Below are 13109 nucleotides of genomic sequence, written 5' to 3' on the forward strand. Positions count from 1 at the left end.
TTCCAAAGGGAGAATTTGGTAAATACAAGAATGAATCCAAGGCTAGAGGATCACATATGATATATATTGTCACAAATGACCCTTGCATACTATCTTTGGCCTTATCCATACCTTTCATCATTGATAATTAGTTTTATAATTGTTTGGCCAAAGTGCCCTAGTTGTAGCGTAAGTTTGGCAAAACTTCAATGAAGCTATATGTTGAGTCCCCAACTTTTGGGTAATTTCCCTACACTATTTAAAATTGGTTTTGGGTGATTGGGGTTTGTTTTGCTTGGTCCCAACTATCCTTTAAGGAAAGATTTGACCTCTCAAGTCTAAGATTTTGCTTAACACCTAGTTGCATTATTGGTTGAATCTTACATAATTTTAGCTCTAGGGATATTTTTCTCTAATGTGGTTGATCATGTTTTGCAGTTCAAAGGACTATTAGCAAATCGTGTAAGTTGTCATTACGTTTGAAGATGTCTCCTAAACATTTTTAGATAGCCATGTTCTCTTATCAACTTCTATATCTTTCAAAGTCGAGTAATGTGATGGAACACATGGCTAGAAACTAAGAAAATATTACCTCTTTATGTGAGGGTATTTTATCTATTTGGATTTGATCTATTTATTCATTGCAATTGAGGAAAAAATGTAAAATGTTCATGATGATGGATCTTTTATGACAATTTAGCATAGTTGCCTTTCACATCGCATTTGCATCCTCTTTTGGATATGATTTTGTATTTGAAAGTTGAATTAGGTTAAGTTAACATTATCAGATTTCCACAATCCATTACAATGCAATAATTTGGTTTTTGATGATAAAAGAAACATACATAATAAAATCTAGAAACCAAATTACTGCATTAGGTTAAGAGTTATGAACAGTAGTAGAACTCCAGATGAGGAAGGATTTCAAGCTGAATTCTTCAAGTTGGGTATCTCTATCTTGTGTCCCTTTCTTACAGTGCTCTTTAATCAAGTGGTTTGTGTCAACTTCCCCAACTCTTGGTCACGACATATTATCTATCTAATCCATAAATCTAGGCTAGCCTCTGATCCCAAAAATTACAAGACCATCATGGTTGGGCATACCTTCGCCAAACTCTATGTGATTATGTTGAACGGTATCCTGTCCAGTGAGCTCGATCAACGACATTGTTTGGCTAGAGGTCAGGTTGCGTTTTGTTCAAATTTTCAGGCCATTGATCACATTTTGACTTTACGAGCCACCCTTGAGAAGGTTCACTACCGCTCGGTGAAAGTTTATTGCTGTTTTGTTGACTTCTGCAAAGCTTTCGACTTTGTTCCTCGGGCAGCTCTTTTTTAGCGTCTTAAAGACATCAAGATCTTAAAGATTCTTCTTATAGCTATTATGAGGTTATATGAGTGCATTAAGGGCAGATTCAAGACTCCACAGGGCTTCTCTGATTCTATCCAAAGCACTATTAGGGTGGAACAGAGTTGTCCTATCTCCCCCACTCTCTTTGGCATCTACATTGATGAGCTTGAGGCTTTTCTCCGTGATTGTTCACTCCCTGGCGATGGTTGTTATCTACATTAGGTATTGATCTCTATTCTCCTATTTGTTGACGATGTGATTCTCCTAGCATCTTCTCCCAATGCTCTTCAACAACTCCTTGATGGCTTGGCCTCTTTCTGCGACTCACGTGAGCTAGTTGTAAACTTGGGCAAGACTCGAATTATGGTCTTCAATTGTTTGAGGACATCTCATCTCCATTTTTATTTCCAGGGTGTCGAGATCAAGATTGCTTCTTCATATACTTACTTGGGGGTTAAGGTTTCTAGACCTTAATTCAGCCTGAGACCAGCGATGTAGCCTAGAGTCAACAAGGGGCTTGGCTCCCTCGCTATTCTTGAGCGACAGTGTCTTCGACACCACTTCCAGGACACCATGACTAAGATGTCTCTTCTTGACTCCCTGGTCAAGCCGACTATCCTCTATGGCTCTACTGTTTGAGGCCCCTCCCTCTTGGAGTCTGACTAGGCCTTTGTTGAGAGAGTCCAAACTCTTTTCCTTCGGTGCATTATCAGATGTCACCGGTTTACACCACACAACATCATTCTGGTTGAGTTTGGTGCTCACCCTTTCAAATTGGGGACTATCTTTGATTTAGTTTGGCTTCTTCATCAGCTTTGGAGCTTCACTGATTCCTCTGACAATTGTTAGCTTATTGTTCCTCTATGGAGGTTGTGGGTTCAGACTCTGGTCACAAGTCTCGTTGTTGGTAACCTAGGTCTCTGCTCTCTTGGGCTCGATTGGTATTAGTGTGGATCATCTTCCCCCCTACCAGTTTTCTCTAGATGCTCTAACCCATCTTCTTCCACCTCAGCGAGAATTGAATGAGCATGTTAGACTTGACATCTACAGACAGTATGTTATCACGACTTGGAGGAATCCCCTAGGTGGGCTTCGTTCGCGCATGGCCTTCTATGCTAAGCACTTTCTTAATATCCAGGACGGGATCATCTTGCATCCTTGGTACCTCACTCTTTGTTGGACTCACACTATTCGCATCTCCTTGGGATCTTTTAGGGTGGGCTCTCACTAGCTACATATTCAGACTGATCACCAGATTGGTAGGGAGGATAGGATATGTCGGCTTTGTCACCTTGGGGAGATTGAGACCGAGTCTCACTTTATTTTTCATTGTCCCATTTACTATGAGATCTGAGGGAGATTCTACTGTTTGTTCAGAGACTATCAGTCTCTTCCCTCATTCTTCTAACATATTGACCAACATTGTCTTGCACTCTACCTTCAGGAGACCATGCAGCTTCACAAGCACACTATATAGCTCTAGCTTTACTTGACATCGACCCCTACGCAGGTCATCACCTCTTTCTTCAGTCCTATAGTTCCTACCCGAGGATCAAAGTGACCTCTCTGCACTATCTCAGTTCACACTAGATCTGTGAGACCCCGTAGAGATTACACTCAGCAACGTCCCTCTAGTAGACCTCAGAGGCGACCTTCCAGAGTACCGAATTGCCCTAATGTCCACTTTTCCATTCTAGACTACTTCTCGCCTGTGAGTTCTTAGCTACTGTTATTCCTTTTTCTTGGTTCTTTTGTTGTTTTGCTTTCACCTTCTTTCTACGGATGCTGTTTGGTGCTCCCTTTGTTGGTGTTTTGCCCTTTGTACTATTTCCAGTCCCTTAGATCCTCGTTGGTCTCTTATTGGACATTAATAAACTTATCTATCTTATCTTAAGTTGATTGATTTGTTTTGCAACTTTTTTTTCTTCGCTTTGGTTGTAAGGATACAAATGCCTACTAATGTGCATCATTGAGATTATGTGTTGTATTTTGTACTATGATTTAAAAACTATATAACTAAAGTATAGTATACACATTCTTTGTAAGTAATAATTGTTTAATGTCTTTGCTTTAGATCACATTTGAATCCACTTGTATAAAGTATGATATGTATGTTTATGTACCTAATATAATTGTTTTACATCTCTTTGCCTTAAAATCATACTTAATCTACTGGCATAGAGTACTCTATGCATGTATTATAATTGCTTTACATGTCTTTGCCTTAGAATGGACTTAAATATACTTTCTTTTTAATTCTATATAAGTGGCATTGTTTGTAAACTCCATGATGTAATCACGACTAATGCATTTCATGCTACCACTTAAATTTGCGCAAGTCAATATGCATATAAGCACAATTATGTGAAATTTAGGCAACATTAGATTCACTTAGCTAATCTAGCATTGAAGGCTTTTTAGATCATTTATTTTTTCTCTCTTTTTTTCATTTTAGGCAGTAAAGCAAATTTTCACTAATAGTACTATCTTTATTTTGGTTCTCATTTAAAGTCTAGGGATATTCCTCATTTACATCCTAACTATCACACTTGGTTTTTTCTAGCAACAAGCTCTTTGTTCTTGATTCAAACATACATAAGATATTTTTGCAATATCTAATATAGAGTTAATATTTTACTTGGCTCTCTTTTAAGTGTGCAAGGTCAAGGAAAAGTCAACTTCATTGACAACCTACAAAGTATTAGAAAATGTAAGATTTCAATTATAATTTGAAATAATTTAATGATATATGTTTAGAATCTTTTACTACAATAAGAATGGATCATTTGTACACATGTTGACTTATGATTGCAGCAAGCAACTAATGATGCCTTAGAATCTTAATTAGAAGTCAAGACACTAATCTTCGGTAAACATAGTAAGAATGATTGCAAGGCTCAACTTGTAATCTTAAGTTTTTTCAAAATGTAGTGGCTAGTGGTTTGTACACTTAGCATGGACATCGACTTTTTGTGAAACAATAATGTTTTAACAATAGATGTGATTATAGTAGATCCATATTATTTATGTACATAAAATACAAAATCTAAAATGCTATTTAGTTTGTGCTAATGGTGATTTCAATATTTTTGTTTATTATACTTACTAATTTGATTGTGATTCAAAATTATTTGATTAACATAAAACAATGAGATGGCCTCATCTCATAGGGGATTGGTGGTGTGGTTTGTCCTTAAGTGGACATGATGTATACAAAGACTACCATCTCCTAGAGGGTTGCAAGAACCAAATAGATATAGTTGTGGTTTACAATTCCCCTCGTAGTCCTTTGCCCTTCAACAAGAAAAATTAATTGTACCTCTTGTATGATTTTAGGCCACCCTCCAAACTCCAACATTCTTGGACTTGTCCCATTTAAGCATTGCAATTTTATCTTAGAACAAAAGTCTCTAATATATTTTGGGTTTAAAACAACATAAATGGTACTCTTCTTTTGTTATGTCTCGCCATTTCACTTGTCCACTTGTAGGGGTGTGGTGGTTTGTGCATCTATTGTCTCTTTGCACTCATTTTTCATTATCGTTGGTGGTTTTATTTGTCTCCTTCTAAAGTGTATGACCCCTTTTAAGATCAGTGCAACCACATATCTTAAAACCTTTTTCAATAACTTCCAAAATAACCAACATGCAATATATATCATAACATAAAAGATAAGCAAATGAAACATCCACAACATGCAACATAGGAACACCAACATTTTTTTATCATGGAAACCCTTGGTTTGAGGGAAAAAATGTGGTGGGAATTAGTACCCACTATGTCTCACTGCTACAACAATAAGATTTTCCCTGTTAAAGGCATTTCACTAGCCTGTTAGGGGCATACCTGATTTAGAGTATCTATAGCCTTGTTAAAAGCTATTACAAAAGTCATGTTAGGAGCTACTCGGTTAATGGATTTAGAAACTCCTTTTCAGAGTCACCTGGTTAGAGGATTTAATCTTCAGACCTATTAGGATCAAGCTTACCCTGTTAGGAGTAACTCTATTAAGTGATTTAAGCTGCAAATGTGTTAGGAATCGTCTTGAGTAGAAACTCAAAGTATGATATGATGGTAACACTCATTGCGTGACAAATCCACTATTGTTTTTCTCAATGCACTTATATGATCTACTTCTACAACACCCCAACACCTCTTCCCTAAATTCACAAATCACATTCATGCATCACAACACTTCATAATACCATTTACATCTCTTTTTATAGACCTTTTTCCATGTCGGTGGAAAAACTAAAATGTGTTACCAAAGTTGGCCTTCATAACTATTTTAGATTGTGTGAAAGAGCACACTTATTCATTTTTTCAAATTTGTGGATGTTGGACCTAAATAATTCAATAAGAATTTAAACCATCCTTTGACTTTACTCCACTAATTTACCGATTTAAGCTAACTTAGTCTACCAATACCCTGTTTTAGTTAATAACATTGATTGTCTTCCTCAAATCTCTTCCTGTACTACAAACTGGCTAATGCAATTCTAGATATAGATTTATATGATCCTTTTAATGCTTCCACATTAACCTCATAACCTGAAATCATCAAAATCTCCTTTGCTGATTACATGTTCCACAACTAACTATCCTATCACCAGTACACTGAACATTTAACAACTTTTTTTTGTTCAATCCAATCCAATACCAGTATGGTTGATCCATCATTTCCAGTATACTTTGTTTCTAAGAATGACAACACCACTTCATCACTTTGTGCTCTCTAACTTAATCATCTTCATCACTATGCCAACAATCTCCCCCTTTGACAATGGTGGCCCAACGCTCAATGAAAAACTGACTAAGTATCAACACTTGCAAAAATATATATGATCAACAACAAAATTTGACTCCCCTTAGTTGATGCGAAACTGTACATGACTCCCCTTTTGACATCTCACTTGCGACTCACAAATTTTCACTAACCACTAACTCTCTCCCTTTGACAACGCTAAAAAAGATATGCAAAAAGGTATAAAACCAAAAATATATTACCAGTATATGAAAGCTAATATTCTGCTAAACATATCAGCAAAAGTAGTCTTTAAGACCTAAATATTATTCTCCCATGTATTTTGTAAATTTTCCATGATGACTATCTGACCTCGCAACATGTAGGCTAGCTCTTCTAGTACATCTACAGTGCCTATATCCGGTAGCGCTAAAACAAATTAAGTATTCTTTATTCCTTTCGGTAATAAGTCCATCTTGGGAATCAGATGACTTCGTAGCTTTAACAATGTAGTTACCTTTTTCTCTTATTCATTATTGTAAGTTTTGAGCTTATAATTGACAATTCTTACCGAAGCTCCAAAACTTGTTGTAGAATAGTTTACCAGATAAAAAATGGAAATTAACTTCTTTAGGTTCTATTTACCTTCAACTCTTTTCCATTTAATATCTTGAAAAAAGTTTGACAAATCGCACATTGTGGCAAGTAGCTTACCACCTTTCTTAAGTGCTTCCTTCGCCTGGTTCAAACCTACAGTTAGTGCACCTCTATCAAATGCAAATGATTGTATCAGCTTCCTAGACCTTTTCTTCTCATTGTCCTTTTGCACTTTGTGCATAGCTACAACTTCAAAACTTTTCATTTGTTCTCCTGCAATTGTCACTACCTTATCTAGTTTATCAATAGGTGTTGCATTTAGATCACATTCAACTTCATGCATCAAATCTGATAACATGTCTCTTTCTAATTGGATTTACTGATGCCTCTGTCTTTTGAGCCTTCATCATTTTCCAAGTTTATCCTTAGATTTCATTGTCATAGCAATGTCCATGAGTTTATTAGGAATCAAGCCACTCAAATCAATAGGCCCTTGGATGTACAAAATATCATCTTCATCTCCTTCATCAAACTTCCACTTATAATTGTTATTTTTTCCTTCTCCTTATCTGTAGTACCTTTTTTTTCTCTTGCTTTCCTTTCTCTCCTTCCACCTGCACACGTCCTCAATATGTACTTGATCTTGTTTGTTCTCATCACCTCTGATTATATCAATTGTCGATACTTGTTGTTGCTCTCTGGTTATATCTCTCATGACTTTTTTTTGTCCCTAAGTTCTTCGTAGAATAAAACTTTTTTCTTTGGAACATCTGATATGGGAATATCATCTACGGCGACTTCAGAACCATCTAGCTTCCATCCTTCATCGATACGAGTTTTATAGGGATGATCCTGTTCATGTTCTACTTCTTCTTCACACTCTTCTTTTTCTTATTTTTCTAGACCCAAAAACTTCTTCGAGATAACCTCTATTTTATCTTGGACTAATTGAGATTCACCGTTGAGTAACCTTTTCAATCTTTTCTTTGTCTTGAATGTCAGTCTAGTTTTGCCAAGAATATCTTTGCAACTCAATGAGAGCTTTGCTCAGTTTATTCATATTGAATACAAAAACGTCGTCAATTTTCTTCTTCTCTTCTTCATTGAACTTATCGCAATGTTTTGTCACATCAACCAATATAACCTTATTCACTATTTTCTCTATAGAAATAAACTTACTAATATCAGGTTGAATAGATTTCTCAGTTTGGGAACCAACCACCTTAGATTTCTTATCAATAGCTTTCAACTCCTTCTATCCATCATTTAACTCAATACCTTCGAGCTTCTTACTTCTTCACCATCCTTGTTCCTTTTAACATTTACCTCTTCCTATTTCTGACCACCTTCCCTATTCTAGTTGTCTCTTTGACCTTTGCAGGCACAAGCTTAGCAATCTTAGCAGTTTTATCTTTTCTCTTCATTGGAAATTTTGCAGCAGGAGAGGATTTCTCCATCTTCATAGTGGTATCACTTATAGTTTTCCCATCAGTGTGGGAACTACCAGTTGTTGCTAGATACAACTTCAAATTCCTCATCTTCTACCACTAGTGTAGATGTACTTGCTTGTTCAAATTCAAACTTGGCTCTTGCTTTATCTACCATCTCCTTGGTGAAACATTACTTTTGAAATGTATCCCCCCATCGCCCCATAGATCTATAGGCCCTTCACAACAGGGACATAGGCTGGGGCGAAATAAAAATTACTCCTTTTCCTTTCTTATCTTATTCTCCATCATTGGAGCAAAATGAAAATTATTCCATTTCCTTTCTTATCTTTTTCTTCGTCATTAGTTGGTTCAATTTACTAAAGACTTCCATGTCCATATAAAAAAATCCAAACCTAGGAACACTTGGAACTACCAATTTTAACAACAGATTATTTGCATAGATCATTAACAAAATTGCCTCAATCATTGATTATTTTCATCAATTTTATGAAAATATATAAATTCATATGATAAAATCCATATTGATTCTCATTACTTTATTTGCACATGATAATTGATACAATTCAATCAATCCATTTTGCAAAGATAAATTTCAATACCCAATTTCATAATCATGGGTAAATATTAAGTTTACAATCATTAATTAGATTTAGCAAATGACCTTGAATTCACTTCTATAGAAAAAAGGGAGCAACAAAAACTTTAGGTTGATTAGCCTCGTGGGAAGAGTAGCATCACATTAAGTATCAAAAACATTTTTTTCATTTGAATTTGATAGGCTTTTTTTAGCAAAATAACATCTAGATTCTGCTACGTTTATCCTCTTCAAGAAACAAAGTTCAAACATTAAACTCATATTAAACCATTAGAAGTAGAAATAAAATATACACTATAAAGATGACTAAAAGTACTTTCCAAGTTTCACATACTTTGATTATGTCTTATGAGATGATTGAAGATTCAATCAACTTTTTTAGGATGGTTCAATTATGCTTTGTTTAGAATCTGGAAATTTGTTATGCTATAGTTGATGATCTACAACTTTGGCAGACATCCATATTTGGAAGATTTACTTGAAATAAATGTTATATCTAATAGTGAATTAAGAGTTTCCAATGGTTTGATGTAATTCACAATACCTTCAAGATTTATATCCTAAGGAAACTTAACAACCTCAGAACTCATTTTGGCCTCCAAAACTTCTTGGCAAGCCTCCCTGCCATCAAATTTTGTTAATGAGTTACTAGGAAAAGGATTATGCAAAAAAAGACTTATCATTAATTTTTCTTTGTCATTCATCTTGGCAAACTTTCTCACAAATTAGTTGAAATATTCCTCTCCTTCCCTTATACTTTGGAATTTTGAATAATAGTCAATGTCTTTATAGATGCATCAATGCGATCATGAACTCCATTGCTTGCCAAATACCTATAACTATTTTTGTTGATTATGTGTATAATCTATCTTGTAGTCTTCTCGAGCTTAAGAAGGTCCTTTTTTCTTCTCAACCTTCTCTTTGATACTCCCATAAACAACTCAAACACTTTGATGCAATTCAAACCAATCACACAAACTATCAGAATTTGCCATAATTTCCCTTCACATTTTTTCTTTAATTTGGTTGACTAAATTTTTAATTTTTTCATTTGACTCATTCAAGATGTTTTTCATAGGTTGTGATTGTGTTATTTGCCTTCTGTACCTCTTGCACCAGTTGTGACAACTGAGTTTCATTTTTTTTTAAATTTTCCTCTACTTTCTCTTCCCACTATTTTTCTTTTTCCCTCTCATTCTCAAATTCCTTATTTAAATTAGTGATTGGGTGCCCACTAGACTTTAACATTTTAAAAATATCTACTAAAGAAGATTTTTCATTCTCAAGTTGTTTATTGCTTTCTTGCAATTTTTCCTTGAGTTCTTTGAATTTTACATATGCATCCTTGTTAACATGAGTATCAGTAAGTTTTTAATTGCTTTCTTCAAATTGTTCCTTTAGCTTCTTGATTTTTGCTTCTCTCTCCTTATTTACATCATTTAGTTTTTTGTTTCTTTCTTCTAATTGTTACCTCAGAATTTTCATTTCTACCTCCATATTTCTAGTTGTGTAGTTGCATCTTGAGAGGATGCATTTCTTATCATTTTCTCTATTTCTTTGCTCCTATTATTTTCTTCTTTCTCCTTTGCCTTTACATTTTCCAAGTTTGCTTGTAATTTTTCAATTGCCTTCTCTAGCACTTTTTTCTCTCTCCCTCTTTCCATTTGTAATAGTGAATTGTAGACTATAGAGTTGGTCTTCTTTGCCACGTTGACTTTTTCCACTTTTTTTTTTTTTTTTTTTTAAAAACTTTGGAGAAACCCATTGATAGGGTACTAACATGAAAATATGGTGGATTTATCTCTCTCTAGTGGATTATTATTTAATCGTGGGGGCAAAATAATCACGAATTCCATCATTTCTTTATTTAGGTTATATGTTGGAAATATCCTTCTTGATGTAGGTTCTTGAAAATAAGCTACATCAAGCACATTCCTCTTGAATGCCTTATTATTTTTTCTATTTATTTGTTGGGTTTGTTCACAGTTTGTTACAAATTTATTGATTTCAAAACCTGGGTTTTTTGACACAATACGATGGTGGAAATGAGAATGAAAAATTACAACATTGTACTTGTCTCCACTAGCACCAATACCTGAGGTTTTAATAATAACATTTTGAGGATAAGTGATAACCTCACCCCTTCCTAATCCTATCCCATTGCTACTGACAAGTGGAGTTTTTGGACTATCCTTAGGGTTTTGTCCTGAGTGAATTATGACTACCATTGTATTAGTATGAGTATCAATAACCTTTTTTCTTCTTTGAAATACATTTTTTGTTAAGCTCAACTATAGTACTATGTCAAAGTATAGTCGCAACATCCTTTTTGGACCACTAGTACTACCCATGCCATCCCCACTAGTGGTAGTGTTAGTGGCTAGTGGAAATGAATATGGGATGAATGATGTTGGAATTGATTCACCTTTTTTTGATGAACCTAATGGGTCATCTTTAATGTTTAGTGGTTCTAGTATGGGAAGTTGATGCCAATGTCCTTGACTTGTTGGGCTCATCCCACCATCACTTGAATAACCATTTTTTCTATCATCATTTCCCCTCTTCCAAAGGTTTCCCTTCTCTATTGATTGAGTATAACATATGGTCTAGGTGAAGGAAATGTACTAGTAGTAGTTTGGGGAGTGGATTTAGTAGAACTAGTGCTAGTAGTGGCAGATGTAGGATCTTGAGAAACCTCATATTGATTGTCTTCATCCTTAGCATCACAATGTACTACTGTTGCATCTAAATACTCATTATCCTAAAATTTTCTAAATGTTTCATTCTCATCCAAGTCATCAAAATCTGTAGAGGTCTTAGGGTTGTCAAGATTCTTTCTCATTTTCCAATAGAAGTAATTTTTTATCGACATCAATGTGTAGCTTTATAGTCTTTATTTATGGTGTCTGAAATAATTTTTTTACTTGGATAATCCACTTTTCAGTAGAGATTATAGGATGTCCTAGGCTACAACTTTTCTTTCTATTTGTGCAATTCTTTAATTTGTCCAGACAATTCCTCTGTTGAAATAGTATTTTCATTGGAACATTTCTCTGTCTCTTTTTGGATTGTTTCTAAGGAGTCTATGTTTTTTAAATTTTGAATCAACGAAATACTCGCATATGGACATTATCTTGTAGGGTTCTCATTCTGTATAAGCTTTGTATGAGTTATGTTTAGTGGATCATACTACCAGTTCTTGGAAACATCAAAATAAAAAACTATAAAAAAACTCTTGTGCCACTTTGAATGTGTTTCTCTCAAATTTGAATGCTCCACATGAGAAACAAAAGGAAGAAAAAATGAGTTTCTTTGTTTACCATGTAAGAGTACCTTTGTGTTCTCCATCTTCCGTACATATTTGAAAACAAAAACCCTCTCTATCACATGAATAGGAAGTGTCCAGAGTTCTATCGTTGAACTATGAAACCTAAATACAATGTACTCTACCATAAAGTACCAGTAGCCAATTGAATTTCACTTCCTAGTTGAATGTAATAATTATAAGACACACACAATATAGGCATTCAAGTACCTATAATATTGTGATATAGGGGTGCCAAAAAGAAGTCTACAATGTGGTTGTAGTCCCTTTGATTATCACTCATCCTTATCATAGATGTCTATTCATTTATTATTTTCTAAAAAATTAAGTTGAAGCTTGTTTGCTTCAAATATTTGATGATGCTTTGATAACAAAAGATAGCACAAGTAGGTCATGTATCTAAATGTCATTTGTGAACCTCTTTTAATCATTAATAATTGTTCTTGCATGTGATGAACAATGTTCTCAATAAAATTATATCTTATTGGTTGTTTTAGACAATGAATATTGAAAATTATTTTCAGAAAGTTGGCATCCACCCTCTCATTACTTTCCAAATCCAAACACATTGATAGTAGGGATATAGTTTTCTGAACCCATTGCGAAAAAACATCAAATTCATAAGGTGGTTTATGATCACGAATTAGATTGAATCCGTCTGCTAATCCTTTGATATATCAATACTTTTTATCTGGTTGTAAGTTCTCATATGTTTCTGCTAGTTTTTCCAAGTCAACGTGGGTTGAGTTTTGTGCTTCATACCCTAGGGTGAATAGACTAGAAAATTTACTCTGTTTTATTGATAGAATTAGCTCCTCTATATTTTTGTTGACAATTGACTTTCTATTTTCATCATTGTTTTCAGCACAAACCATTAAAATCGAGACAATAAAATACTAGAGGTAACCCATGCAGGGCATTTCCACAATCCATGTTGCAAATTTATTTACAAAGGACCCTATCATGTTGTTCATTTTAACTGATTTTGACTCCTTTTATGGATCATTCCACTTATTTTCAATTGAATATCTAATTTTCTTCATACTCCTTCCTTAGATATTAGGATC

Source organism: Cupressus sempervirens, chromosome 10, assembly GCF_028749045.1.
Source record: "Cupressus sempervirens isolate cs-2001-9-10 chromosome 10, ASM2874904v1, whole genome shotgun sequence".
NCBI lineage: Eukaryota > Viridiplantae > Streptophyta > Pinopsida > Cupressales > Cupressaceae > Cupressus > Cupressus sempervirens.